The following is a 15,274-nucleotide window of genomic DNA, read 5'->3' as shown; positions in this document are numbered from 1 at the left end:
ACACGATGGAGCTGCGTTCGTTCATGGGGCTCCTGAACTATTTTGGTAACTTTCTTCCCAAATTGAGCACGCTGTTAGAGCCGCTACACGTGCTCCTACGCAAAGGTCGCGAATGGGTCTGGGGGGACAGCCAGGAAAGGGCTTTTGATAGAGCATGCAATTTGTTATGCACCAACAAACTGTTAACGTTATATGACCCGTGTAAGAAACTTGTTTTAATGTGCGGTGCGTCGTCCTATGGGGCCGGGTGTGTGTTGCAGCATGTGAATGCCAATGGTCAGTTACAGCCGGTAGCTTATGCCTCCAGAAGTCTGTCCTTGACAGAAAGGGGCTACAGGATGGTATAAAAGGAAGCGCTAGCATGTGTATATACAGTAAAAAAAATACACCAGTACCTGTTTGGCAGGAAATTTGAGCTGGAGACAGATCACAAACCCCTAACGTCCCTTTTGGCCGACAACAAGGCCATAAATGTGAATGCATCGGCCCGCATACAGAGGTGGGCACTTACGTTAGCCGCCTATGACTACACAATTCAGCACAGACCGGGCACTGAAAACTGCGCCGATGCACTCAACAGGCTCCCACTCGCCACCACTGAGGACGCAACTGAGCATGATGCTGAGATGGTCATGGCTGTTGAAGCTTTCGAAAGCGAAGGCTCACCTGTGACAGCCCGTCAGATTAAAGTCTGGACAACTAAAGACCCGCTACTGTCTTTAGTTAAGAAATGTGTCCTGAATGGGGACTGGGTAGCCACGTACGGGGCATGCCCTGAGGAATTTAAACTGTTTCATAGGCACAAGAATGAACTCTTGATTCAGGCCGATTGCCTACTATGGGGAAACCGAGTAGTCATGCCCCAGATGGGCAGAGAAGTGTTTATCAGAGAACTTCACAATGAGCACCAGGGCATTGTCATGATGAAGGCAATTGCCAGGTCACATGTTTGGTGGCCAGGGATAGATGCAAACCTGGAACTTTGTGTTCGCAGGTGCAACACGTGTGCTCAGCTGGGCAACGCACCCAGGGAAGCCCCCTTTAGCCTCTGGTCCTGGCCCGTGAAGCCATGGTCACGCATCCATGTGGACTACGCAGGTCTTTTCATGGGAAAAATGTTTTTGGTTGTAGTAGGTGCCTACTCCAAATGAATTGAGTGTGCCATTTTAAATTCAAGCACATCCTCTGCCACGGTAGAAAGTCTACAGGCAATGTTCACCGCCCATGGTCTACCGGATGTCTTGGTCAGCGACAATGGCCCGTGCTTCACAAGCACTGAATTCCATGACTTCATGGCAGGCAATGGAATCAACCATGTCAGAACGGCACCGTTCAAGCCGGTCTCAAACGGCCAGGCAGAACGAGCAGTGCAGATAATCAAACAGGGGATGCTCAGAATCCAAGGGGGTTCCCTACAAAGCCGCTTATCACGCCTCCTGTTGGTCAATAGATCCCGACCACACTTGCTCACAGGGGCTCCACCCGCAGAGCTACTAATGAAAAGGATGCTCAAAACCAGGTTATCCCTTATACACCCTACTATGAAAGAAATTGTTGAGAGCAGGCGTCAGTCACAATGTGACTACCATGACAGGAATGCGAGGGCGCGATGTATTGATGTCAATGACCCTGTTTTTGTCGTTAATTACGCTGCATGGCCCAAATGGCTTGCAGGCACTGTGATTGCCAAAGAGGGGAATAGGGATTTGGTAGTTAAACTTACCAATGGACAAATCAGTTGCAAACACGTGGATCAAACTAAAAGGAGGTTCAGCAACCCCATAGAAGAAGCAGAGGAAGAACGTGACGTAGAGTTTACTCCACCACAGGTGACCGAACACCGGAACCAAGTGGAGGAGAGCCCAGTCACTGTGGGCAGTCCGGACAGGCCTGAGGCACCGCAAACAGCAGACACTCAGGCCAGCGCCCAACAACCGGAGCCCTAACTCAGGCGCTCTACAAGGGAGCGTAAACCACCAGAGAGACTTAACCTGTGATCCCAATAAGACTTTGTGGGGGAGGTGATGTCATGTATTCAACTATTATTGTAACCCATGTATAAGCTGACCTAAGTTGTATACTGTGAGAACATTGACCACTAGGTGGTGAACTTGTGGGAGACACTCCTAACCTGGGCTTTCAGGTATAAAAGGGGAAGCTCCACCCACCTTCATCACTTGAGGTCTTGGTAATAAAGGTAACTGGACACAGAGTGACCTTCTCTCAAGTATGGGCTTTGTGTGCATTTATACTGTATCGTAAGGGCTTATCACTTATGTGTGAAGAAATCGTTTTCTTATGTTTTGACTCTGTAGAAGGGAACTGTGACATGCCGTAAGATGTATAGTTCTGGGGTTTGACAATCTGCAGTCTCCCCCACTGAAAGTCAGCAGCCTTCCACCAGCCATGTTGCAGACACTGGGGTGGAACTTCGGAGGAGCATTAGGCCAGGCAAAAAAAAAAATAAGGGAATACGCAAGGGTGACTCTGTAAAGTAGTATCGGATTGAATGATTTATAAATTTTGTTTGGAATGTTTGTTTTGTGGTGGCTTTCATTTCAGCATTGTGGCCAAGAGGACAATATGATGTTCCATGACAGAGGGATGGTAAGAAGTGTTGAGCAATGGGGGTCCGGGGTTTCATTCAGGGGAACTGATGCTGCATTCACAGACAGTCCGTCCTGAACAGCAATTTGAAGGCTGCCTCCTCCCTTCCTTCTCTTCCTACTCTTCCTCCTCCTCCTGAGGTGGTTGCAGAACCTGTGGTGGCAAGGGATGCATCCTCATGATGGCCATGTTGTGAAGGATGCAGCAGACCACCATGAATTAGGACACCTGCTCCAGTGGATACTGGCGGTCAGGGCAGCAGAACCGTTGCTTGATGGTCTGCTCGATGACATTCCTCGTTACTGCATGGCTGTCATTATCTGAGCGCTGGCCATGAGTGATGGGGTTGCGGAGATGAGTCATCAGCCAGGTATAGAACGGATAGCCCATATCACCTAGCAGCCACACTTGGGTTCAATGTGATATCTGGAAGATTGCTGGCACAGCAGACTGGCACACGATGAAGACATAATGACTGCTGCCAGGAGAGTGGGCATTCATCATTATGATGTGCTAGGTGTGGTCGCACACCAACTGTACATTAAGTAACCCTTTGTGGTTACGGAACATCTCACCATTGAGATGCGGCGCCCGCAAAACCACATGTGTTCAGTCGATGGAGCCCTGCACCATGGGGAAGCCCGATATCCTGGCAAAGCCATGTGCGTGCTCCTCCTGTTCCTCTCAGTTCAGGCAGAAGACAATGAAGTCTCCTCTCCTAATATACATAGTGTCATGTATTCAACCAGCATTGTAATCCATGTATAATCTGACCTAAGTTGTACACTGTGAGAACACTGACCACTAGGTGGTGAACTTGTGGGAGGCACTCCTAACCTGGACCTTCAGATATAAAAGGGGAAGCTCCACCCACTTCCATCACTTGAGTGCTATGGAATAAAGGACAGGTCACAGACTGACCTTCTCTCAAGCATGGGCCTCATGTGCATTTATACTGTATAGTAAGGACGTATCAATGGTGACGAGAAACTGGGATTTAAACCACGCGAACATGGCCACGAGCAGAACAGACGAGAGGTACTGTGTTAAGGAATGGTTGGGACAGAGATTCAACATTGTTAAAGCAGCACACAGTTCTCCAGGCAGACAAGGGCAGTCGGGCATGCCCCAACATGTAGTCGAACCCAGAGGGGGAGTTCGACAGAGACAATGGCTAGCTGAACGGCGATTCACACCATTGCAAGGGACAATGCGGCCAGTAATGGGGCCATCAACACCTGTTAATGGCGCACTCAAGGACAATAACAGGGGCAGTCAGGGACGATCGACTGGCAAGGGACCTTTTGTTTCAAACCGCAACTCATGCTGGGGGCGTGGAGGCATACACTCAGCCGGAGTTTGCAGAGGTGAGCAAAATACCTGCAGAAATTGCAGAAATGAACGCTGGGGGAAATCGCTGGAAGCTGAAGTTCAGCGAGTTCATGTGGAGCACGTATACAGTTCATACACCAGGACCCCACCGATAATGATGAAAGTGCTCCTCAATGGCATCCCAGTATCAATGGAGCTAGACACAGGGGCCAGCCAGTCCCTGATGGGTATCAAACAGTTCGAAAAGTTGTGGGAGTCCAAGGCCAGAAGGCCAAAATTATCGCCGATTGACGCACAGCTACGGACATACACAAAGCAGATCATTCCGGTGCGAGGCAGCGCCACGGTAGTCGTGACCCACAAAGATTCGGAGAACAGGTTACCACTCTGGATTGTCCCGGGGGACAGTCCCGTACTACTGGGGAGGAATTGGCTTGCTGTCATGAACTGGAAATGGGCCGATGTCAATGCAATTTCCTCTGTGGAGCGAGTATCATGCTCACAGATCCTGGACAAATTTGACTCATTATTTCAACCCGACATCGGCACTTTCATGGGAGCCAAGGTAGTGATTCACATAAACCCGGACGCCAGGCCAGTACACCACAAGGCCAGAGCGGTGCCGTATGTGATGTGGGAAAAGATAGAAGGTGATTTGCTCGCCTGCTGACGGAAGGCATCATCTCGCCAGTCGAATTCAGTGACTGGGCGAGCCCGATTGTGCCGGTGCTCAAGGCGGATGGGTCGGTCAGGATATGTGGTGATTACAAGGCCACCATCAATCGGGTGTCACTCCAAGACATGTACCCGCTACCGAGAGCGGAGGACCTCCTTGCGACGCTATTCGGTGGCAAACTTTTTTCAAAATTGGACCTGACCTCAGCTTACATAACCCAGGAGCTGGCGAGTGAGTCGAAGAAGCTGACCACCATCACGACACACAAGGGGTTGTTTGAGTACAACAGATGTCCGTTCAGGATTCACTCGGCCGCCGCGATCTTCCAACGAAATATGGAAAGCCTTCTCAAGTCGATTCCAGGAACGGTGGTTTTTCAGGATAACATCCTCATCACGGGTTACGATACTGAAGAACACCTGCACAACCTGGAGGAGGTGTTACGCAGACTGGACCGGGTAGATCTGCGACTGAAAAAGGCAAAGTGCGTCTTCCTAGCTCCGGAGGTAGAATTCCTGGGGATGAGGGTAGCAGCAGACGGGATCAGCCCTACTGCGTCCAAGATGGAAGTGATCCAGAGAGCACCCAGACCCCCTAACACGATGGAGCTGCGTTCATTCCTGGGGCTCCTGAACTATTTTGGTAACTTTCTTCCCAAATTGAGCACGCTGCTAGAGCCGCTACACGTGCTCCTACGCAAAGGTTGCGAATGGGTCTGGGGGGACAGCCAGGAAAGGGCTTTTAATAGAGCACGAAATTTGTTATGTTCCAACAATCTGTTAACGCTATATGACCCATGTAAGAAACTTGTGTTAACGTGCGATGCGTCGTCCTATGGTGTCGGGTGTGTGTTGCAGCATGTCAATGCCAAGGGTCAGTTACAGCCGGTAGCTTATGCCTCCAGAAGTCTGTCCCAGGCAGAAAGGGGCTACGGGATGGTAGAAAAGGAGGTGCTCGCATGTGTATATGCGGTAAAGAAAATGCACCAGTATCTGTTTGGCAGCAAATTTGAGCTGGAGACAGATCACAAACCCCTAACATCCCTTTTGGCCGACAACAAAGCCATAAATGCAAACGCATCGGCCTGCATACAGAGGTGAGCACTCACGTTCGCCGCCTATGACTACACAATTTGGCACAGACCGGGCACTGAAAACTGCGCCGATGCACTCAGCAGGCTCCCACTAGCCACCACTGAAGGGGCTACCGAGCATGCTGCTGAGATGGTCATGGCTGTTGAAGCTTTCGGAAGCGAAGGCTCACCCATGACAGCCCGTCAGATTAAAGTCTGGACAAATAGAGACCCGCTATTGTCTCTAGTCAAGAAATGTGTCCTGAATGGGGACTGGGCAGCCACGTACAGGGCATGCCCTGAGAAATTTAAACCATTTCACAGGCGCAAGGATGAACTCTCATTTCAGGCCGATTGCCTACTGTGGAGAAACCGTGTAGTCATGCCCCAGATGGGCAGAGAGGTGTTCATCAGAGAACTCCACAAGGAGCACCCGGGCATTGTCACGATGAAGGCAATTGCCAGGTCACACGTTTGGTGGCCAGGGATAGACGCAGATCTGGAACTTTGTGTTCGCAGGTGCAACACGTCACTCAGCTGGGCCATGCGCCCAGGGAAGCCCCCCTTAGCCCCTGGCCATGGCTCGCCAAGCCTTGGTCACGCATCCATGTGGACTACGCAGGTCCTTTCATGGGAAAAATGTTTTTGGTTGTAGTAGACGCCTACTCCAAATGGATCGAGTGTGACATTTTAAATTCAAGCACATCCTCTGCCACGGTAGAAAGTCTATGGGCAATGTTCGCCACCCACGGTCTACTGGACATCTTGGTCAGCGACAATGGCCTGTGCTTCACAAGCACCGAATTCCAGGACTTCATGGCAGGCAATGGAATTAACCATGTCAGAACGGCACTGTTCAAGCCGGCCTCAAACGGCCAGGCAGAACGAGCAGTGCAGATAATCAAACAGGGGATGCTCAGAATCCAAGGGGGTTCCCTACAATGCCGCTTATCATGCCTCCTGTTGGCCTACAGATCCCGACCACACTCGCTCACAGGGGATCCACCCGCAGAGCTGCTAATGAAAAGAATGCTCAAAACCCGGTTATCCCTTATACACCCCACCATGAAAGAAATTGTCGAGAGCAGGCGCCAGTCACAATATGAATACCATGACAGGAATGCGAGGGCGCGATGTATTGATGTAAATTACCCTGTTTTTGTCCTCAACTACGCTGCAGGGCCCAAATGGCTCGCAGGCACTGTGGTTGCCAAAAAGGGAAATAGGATTCTGGTAGTTAAACTTACCAATGGACAAATCTGCCGCAAACATGTGGATCAAACAAAAAGCAACCCCATAGAAGAAGCAGAGGAAGAACATGACGTAGAGTTTACTCCACCACAGGTGACCGAACACCGGAACCAAGTGGAGGAGAGCCCAGTCACTGTGGGCAGGCTGGACAGGCCTGAGGCACCGCAAACAGCAGACACTCAGGCCAGCGCCCAACTCAGGCGCTCTACAAGAGAGCGTAAACCATCAGAGAGACTCAACCTGTGATCCCAATAAGACTTTGGGGGGGAGGTGATGTCATGTATTCAACCAGCATTGCAACCCATGTATAAACTGACCTAAGTTGTACACCGTGAGAACAATGACCACTAGGTGGTGAACTTGTGGGAGACACTCCCAACATGGACTTTCAGATATAAAAGAGGAAGCTCCACCCATTTCCATCACTTGAGTGCTATGGAATAAAGAATAGGTCACAGACTGACCTTCTCTCAAGCATGGGCCTCGTGTGCATTTATACTGTATAGTAAGGACGTATCACATAGCCTCAGTGACCTCCTGAATGCAGCAATGAACACTGAACTGCGAAATGTTAGCTATGGTGCCTGTTCCTGCCTGGAAGAATCTACTGGTGAAAATATTCAGGACTACGTTCACCTTGAGGGCCACGGGCAGAGCTGTTGTCACCCTGCTCTGAGGCTGCAGGTTTAGTTCCAAGGGGTGACAGAATTCTGTGACCATCTCCTTGGTGAAGCAGAGCTGACAAACCCACTGCTCCTGGCTTAATTGCAGGTAGAAGAAGTGCTGCCTGAAGACTCTAGGTGGATAATGTAATGTCCTTACTCAATGGCACAAACCCCACACGAGGCACATTCTATGGACAAGGTCACTCCATGACCTGAACCTTTATTCACAGGACCAAGAAGTGATGACTCTGCGTGGGACCTCCCTTTATATACCTGGATGACCAGGTGAGGAGTGTCTCCCACAAGTTCACCCCCTGTGGTCAAGGTGTGCATTGCTTAAGTATATACAGTATTACAGTGGTGTTACATAGAGGTTACATACATGACATCATCTCCCCCCCCAAAGTCTTATTGGGATCATAGGTTAAGTCTTTCAGGTGGTCTGCGCTCTCTCGTGGAGTGCCGCAGTTGGGGCTCTGGTTGTTGAGCCTTGGTATGCGTGTCTGTCACCTGTGGTGATTCCGGCCTGTCCGGACTGACCGCAGGAACTGTGCATGCTGCTGAATGTTCTTGTTGCTTGTTCACTGGCGGTGGTGTGAGCACCATCTCATGATCTTCCTCAGGTTCCTCAGTGTCCATGCTGAACCTTTTTTTTACTTGGTCCAGATGCTTGCGGCATATCTGCCCATTGTTAAGTTTAACCACTATGACCCTATTCTCCTCTTTGTCTATTACAGTACCCTCAAGCCATTTGGGTCCCAAAGCGGGATTGAGAACAAATACAGGATCATTTATTTCTATACATCTCCCCCTTGAGTTTCGGTCATGGTACTCGTTTTGGGACTGGCGCTTGCCCTCAACAATGTCGGTCAGGACTGGGTGAATGAGGGACAACCAAGTTTTGAGCGTTCGTTTCATAAGTAGCTCAGCGGGCGGGACCCCCATGAGCGAGTGCGGTCGGGACATATAGGCCAGCAGGAGACGCGATAGGTGGCATTGAAGGTAGGGTCCTTGAATCCTGAGCATGCCTTGTTTAATGATTTGCACCGCACATTCCGTCTGGCCATTGGAGGCCGGCTTGAATGGTGCTGTCCTGACATGGTTGCTGCCATTACCCGACATGAACTCCGGGAATTTGTAGCTCATGAAACATGGGCCATTATCGCTAACAAGGATGTCCGGCAAGCCGTGGGTTGCAAAGACCGCACGTAGACTCTCCACGGTGGTGGATGTCATGCACGAATTCAATATGATGCACTCGATCCATTTCGAGTATGCATCTACCACAATGAGAAACAATTTTCCCATGAACGGGCCCACGTAGTCTACGTGAATACGTGACCATGGCCTGGTGGGCCAGGGCCACGGGCTGAGTGGGACCTCCCTGGGGGCATTATCCAGCTGGGCACATGTCGTGCACCTGTGAACACAGTGTTCCAGGTCTGAATCAATTCCCGGCCACCAAACATGTGACCGGGCAATGGCCCTCATCAGCACGATGCCTGGATGCTCGCTGTGGAGTTCCCTGATGAATGCCTCCCTGCCCCTCTGGGGCATGACTACCCAGCTGCCCCATAGTAGGCAGTCAGCTTGGATGGAGAGCTCATCCATCCGCCTGTGAAACGGTCTGACCTCCTCAGGGCATGCTCCGTGTGCGGGCGCCCAATCCCCAGTCAGGACACATTTTTTAATCAGAGATAGGAGTGGATCTCTGTTTGTCCAGATTTTGATCTGGCGGGCTGTGATGGGGGAGCCTGCACTGTCAAAGGCATCGACAGTCATGACCATCTCAGCGCTTTGCTCCGCTGCCCCCTCAGTGGTGGTCAGTGGAAGCCTGCTGAGCGCGTCAGCGCAATATTCGGTGCCAGGCCGGTGCCGGATGGAGTAGTCATAAGCAGCCAGCGTGAGAGCCCATCGCTGTATGCGAACTGACGCGTTTGCATTGACAGCCTTGCTGTCTGACAGCAGGGATTTTAATGGTTTGTGGTCCGTTTCTAATTCGAACCTCCTGCCAAAAAGGTACTGATGCATTTTTTTTACACCATAGACGCATGCGAGTGCCTCCTTCTCAACCATCCCATATCCCCGTTCAGCTTGAGAGAGCGACCTGGAGGCATAAGCCACAGGTTGTAGTTGACCCTCAGCATTGCCCTGCTGCAACACGCACCCAACCCCATAGAACGATGCATCACATGTCAGAACCAATTTCTTACAGGGGTCGTACAGGGTCAATCATTTATTTGAACAAAGTAGGTTCCGCGCCAGATTGAAATCCCGTTCTTGACAGTCCCCCCAAAACCAATCACAACCCTTATGCAGGAGCACGTGAAGCAGCTCCAACAATGTGCTTAAGTTCGCCAGAAAGTTCCCGAATTGTTCAAGAGTCCCAGAAATGAACACAACTCCGATGTGTTGCAGGGCCTGGGCGCTCATCGAATCACCTCCGTTTTGGATTCGGTGGGCCGAATCCCGTCTGCAGCAACCCTCCTGCCCAGGAACTCAACCTCAGGAGCCAAAAATACACTTTTAGACTTCTTGAGTCGCAGGCCTACCCGGTCCAGTCGGCGTAGCACCTCCTCCAGGTTGTGGAGGTGTTCCTCGGTGTCACGACCCATGATGAGGATGTCGTCCTGAAATACGATTGTTCCAGGAATGGATTTGAGCAGGCTTTCCATGTTTCTTTGAAAAATCGTGGCCACTGATCGAGTGCCAAACGGACACCTGTTATAAACAAACAGTCCCTTGTGCGTGGTGATGGTGGTCAGTCGTTTAGATTCGTCGGCCAGTTCTTGGGTCATGTCGGCTGAAGTGAGACCCAACTTGGTAAACAGCTTGCAGCCTGCCAGCGTGGCAAAAAGATCCTCCACTCTCGGGAGTGGGTATTGGTCTTGTCGGGACACCCAATTGATAGTGGCCTTATAGTCGCCACAGATCCTGACAGAACCATCTGCTTTTAGGACGGGAACGATGGGGCTCGCCCAGTCGCTGAATTCAACGGGCGAGATGATGCCCTCTCTCAGCAAACGGTCCAGTTCACTCTCAATTTTCTCCCGCATCACATACGGCACCACGCTGGCTTTGTGGTGCACTGGTCTGGTCTGGGGTGATGCGTATCACTACTTTAGTGGCTTTGAACGTCCCGACGCCAGGTTGGAATAGTGACTCAAATTGTTGTAGGACTTGAGAGCATGAACTTCGCTCCACAGATGACATTGCGTGCACATCCCCCCATTTCCAGTTCATTTCAGCTAATTAGCTCCTCCCCAATAGTGCGGGACCATTACCCGGAATAATCCAGAGCGGCAACCGGTTCACTGATCCATTGTGTGTGACCGTCAACATTGCACTGCCTAGTACTGGAATGATTTCTTTGGTATACGTCCGTAGTTGTGTCTCAATGTGTTCTAGTCTGGGTCTACTAGCTTTGAGTGGCCATAGCTTTCCGAATTGTTGAACGCTCATGAGTGACTGGCTGGCCCCCGTGTCCAGCTCCATGCATACTGGGATGCCGTTTAATAAAACTTTCATCATCATGGGTGGTATTTTGGTATATGAGCTGTGAATATTTGCCACATGAACCTGCTGAACTTCAGCATCCATTGATTTGCCCCAAGAGTCATCCTGCCTCACAGAACCCTCTTCTGGTCCATCTGCCTCATAATTTAGCCTGGTTACAGGCTTCATAGAAACATAGAAAATAGGTGCAGGAGTAGGCCATTTGGCCCTTCGAGCCTGCACCGCCATTCAATGAGTTCATGGCTGAACATGCAACTTCAGTACCCCATTCCTGCTTTCTCACCATATCCCTTGATCCCCCTAGTAGTAAGGACTTCATCTAACTCCCTTTTGAATATATTTAGTGAATTGGCCTCAACAACTTTCTGTGGTAGAGAATTCCACAGGTTCACCACTCTCTGGGTGCAGAAGTTTCTCCTCATCTCGGTCCTAAATGGCTTACCCCTTATCCTTAGACTGTGTCCCCTGGTTCTGGACTTCCCCAACATTGGGAACATTCTTCCTACATCTAACCTGTCTAAACCCGTCAGAATTTTAAACGTTTCTATGAGATCCCCTCTCATTCTTCTGAACTCCAGTGAATACAAGCCCAGTTGATTCAGTCTTTCTTGATATGTCAGTCCCGCCATCCCGGGAATCAGTCTGGTGAACCTTCGCTGCACTCCCTCAATAGCAAGAATGTCCTTCCTCAAGTTAGGAGACCAAATCTGCACACAATACTCCAGGTGTGGCCTCACCAAGGCCCTGTACAACTGTAGCAACACCTCCCTGCCCCTGTACTCAAATCCCCTCGCTCTGAAGGCCAACATGCCATTTGCTTTCTTAACCGCCTGCTGTACCTGCATGCCAACCTTCAATGACTGATGCACCATGACACCCAGGTCTCGTTGCATCTCCCCTTTTCCTAAACTGTCACCATTCAGATAATAGTCTGTCTCTCTGTTTTTACCTGCACATTCGAGCTAAATGACCACTGAGGTTGCAATTTCTGCAGACAAATTGTTGAAACCTGCAAGTCCTGGCAGAGTGTTTGCCCCTACACCTCCAGCATGAGTTGAGATTCCCATTGTTGTGAACAAAGGAGCTATGATCCGGCATTCCTCGCTGATTGTCCCTTTGACTGCTCTTGAGTACCCTGTTAGTGGGTGTCAATGGCCCCATCCCGGACCGCATTGTCCACTGTGATGGCGTAAATGTCCGTTCAGCCTGCCATTGTCTCTGTTGAAAACCTACTCTGGGGTCTATTGCTGCCTGGGGTGTGTCGAACTGCCCTTGCCTGCCTGCGGGGCTCTGAGTCGCGTTTATGATATTGACTCCCTGATCTCCCGCTGTGTTGGAGGCAGAATTGCGCACGTATATTATTTTAGTTTCCTCCTCCCCCGCCATGAAAGTCTGAGCCATCAACGCCGCCACTTCCAAGGTCAAGTCTTTGGTCTCAATTAACTTTCAGAAAATCCCTGCATGACCGATGCCATCAATAAAGAAATCCCTTAACATCTCCCCCCTGCAGGCGTCTGTGAACTTACAGAGGCTGGCCAAACGCCGGAGGTCTGCAACGAAGTCCGGCATGCTCTGTCCTTCACGACGTCGGTGTGTATAGAATCTGTGTCGGGCCATGTGTATGCTGCTCACCGGTTTGAGGTGCTCACCGATTAGTTTGCTGAGCTCTTCAAAGATTTTGTCCGCCGGTTTCTCGGGTGCTAGTAAGTCCTTCATGAGCGCGTAAGTCTTCGGTCCGCAGCTGGTCAGCAGATGGGCTCTTCACTTGTCGGCCGCTGCATCTCCCAGCCATTCTTTCGTGACAAAGCTTTGCTGGAGCCTCTCAATGAAATCGTCCTAGTCCTCACCAACACAGTACCGTTCCTCTGTGCTACCGGTGGCCATTCTCGTGGGTTGTTGATTCCTGTTTCTCGTCGCCAATGCAAGGTCCTTACTCAATGGCACAAAACCCACACGAGGCACATTCTATGGACAAGGTCGCTCTGTGACCTGAACCTTTATTCACAGGACCAAGAAACGTGATGACCCTGCGTGGGACCTCCCTTTATGTACCTGGATGACCATGTAAGGAGTGTCTCCCACAAATTCATCCCCTGTGGTCAAGGTGTGCATTACTTAAGTATATACAGTATTGCAATGGTGTTACATAGAGTTTACATACATGACAGATAAGTCCTTCTGCTGAGAGCCTCCTCTCCCTCCCTCTGCAGCAGTTCGTCTTCTTTGCTGCCTCTGCTCCATCTCCCTGTCATGCTGCAGTCCGAGAAGAACTGCAGCTGGAGTCCCAATGAATGGGAGTAAGTGATGTACTCAGAGGCCTTCTAGTAGCAGTCAATGCCTTCCCAATGTCGAGTAGCACTCCCTGCACACTGTAACAACTTTTTAAAATGTCTTCCAGCAACCCAGTACTCCTACAAACTCTGCAAGAGCTAGTACAAAAGTAATAATCAACTTACCTGCAAGTTGGATGTATCCCTTTAAATAGTGCTTTTGAAGTCCCCTCATGTAGCTGAATGCAAGTTCAGCTGTGCATGTTTAGGAGAGGGCGGTGAATGGAATGCAGATGTGAAAAATGGCAGGTCGGCAATCAAATCAGTGTTATAGGCTGACTGATGTCACGATCTGCCTATTCTGCATATTACCAGCGCACGCATGTACTGCCCTCTCCAATATAGCGAACCGGAAGTGGGCGGAGTGAGGCGGCCGCCATTTTAATTTTAAAAATGGCCATAACTACCGGGGCTAAGTTACCGAATTTCGCAGCCTAGTTTGCTAGCTAGTTAGCTCGTTCAGCAACATTCATCTGAAGTGGCACACATTTAAAAGTTCCTTTTATTGCAACTTTATGTATTCAAGCGTCTAATAAAATTGTGCATTCCTGCGAAGGCGCTAAAAATGTCACTTCCAATTAACATACTATTTCTGCCTTTAACCAAGCAAAAAAACATTGATTCTGTGTAGCACGAGCTGAAATTCTTTGTCAAGGGGAGATGGGAAGCGGCAGATCTATCACAGATCCAAGGAAACCCCAGCATGTTGTGGGGTTCACCAATGGTACTCACCAATGCTGTGAATGCTCACAAAGATTCATATAGACCATTAGCAAATTCAGCAGAAAACGTTTACGTAGAGAGTGATGTTACGCTGACGTGATGAATTCACTGAAAAATTCAAATGCCATTAAAACCCAGTTATCGAATAGTGCTTGCAGCATTGTTTCCTGGGATCGAACAGTTCCAGAGTGATGCTGAGGTCGGTTTGAAGTTCCAACCCCCACTGCTGAAATGGGGTTTTATTATGAAGATGCTCCCCGTAATAGACATCACCAGAATGGCCTAGCAGGGAGAGAAACTCTCGTATGCTGATGATAAAATTGAGTTTTAAATAGTAAAATAAATTTATAGTCAGTCCATTATTTTCTTATATTAAAAAAAGAGAACATTTTGAAAAAAATAGTACTGTCCCTCAACTTTCTTTCCTTTGTAACTGTCACCTGTAAACACATTTTGTAAGGATGGCTATAATTAAATCCTGAAGCACATTAACACTTTGACATAACAATTCTGATGCTTGACAAAGTATCAGAACAGTTACTTTAATACTTACTGTCAATTTTGTTAAAAATGTTGGCTAAATATTGACCTGGAAATCCCGGCCTCCCCGGGTCCATACGGAGTGTGTAAGGACCCGGGAAGGAATCGCAAAAAACAGTTTTCAACGCACAATGCGCATGCGCTGAAAACCGGCTTTTCCGATCTGTCACGCTCCAGCTTGACAGATCCTCCGTATCTCGGGAGCGAGGATATTTGCAAGGGCAAGACTGCGATATTTACCCATGTCTTGCCCAGCAAATGTCCTCAAAACTCTTGCATCTGATAAAAGCAGGCGCATAGCCTACATTTACAGGTGTAAGAGTTTTAAAACATACAAAAACATAATAAAATAAAATTTAAAAAACACATTTTATTGTTTAAAAACTCTGCCCACTATGGTAAGTTTATTTTAAACTATAATAAGACACTTGTTAACTTTAATTTCAATTAATTTTAATTATGTGAGGTGTGTTTTTTATTTTTTATTATGGTGTTTATTGTGGGTTTTTTTTTTCTCATTAATAGCAATGAGAACTTGTAGATTGCTATTAATGAGAAAGCT

The 15,274-nt window shown here is 49.2% G+C and overlaps 1 protein-coding gene across 1 annotated transcript in view; it reads right to left on the bottom strand.

Moving 5' to 3' along the window:
• The window catches only part of frmpd3 (FERM and PDZ domain containing 3), a 252,699-nt gene that overhangs the window by 26,745 nt on the left and 210,680 nt on the right, over positions 1–15,274 (bottom strand). The window lies entirely within an intron of this gene.

Source organism: Pristiophorus japonicus, chromosome 6 (genome assembly GCF_044704955.1).
Source record: "Pristiophorus japonicus isolate sPriJap1 chromosome 6, sPriJap1.hap1, whole genome shotgun sequence".
Classification (NCBI taxonomy): Eukaryota; Metazoa; Chordata; class Chondrichthyes; family Pristiophoridae; genus Pristiophorus; species Pristiophorus japonicus.
Note: the sequence above shows the minus strand (reverse complement) of the source record. Positions and strands in the feature narration are given on the sequence as shown.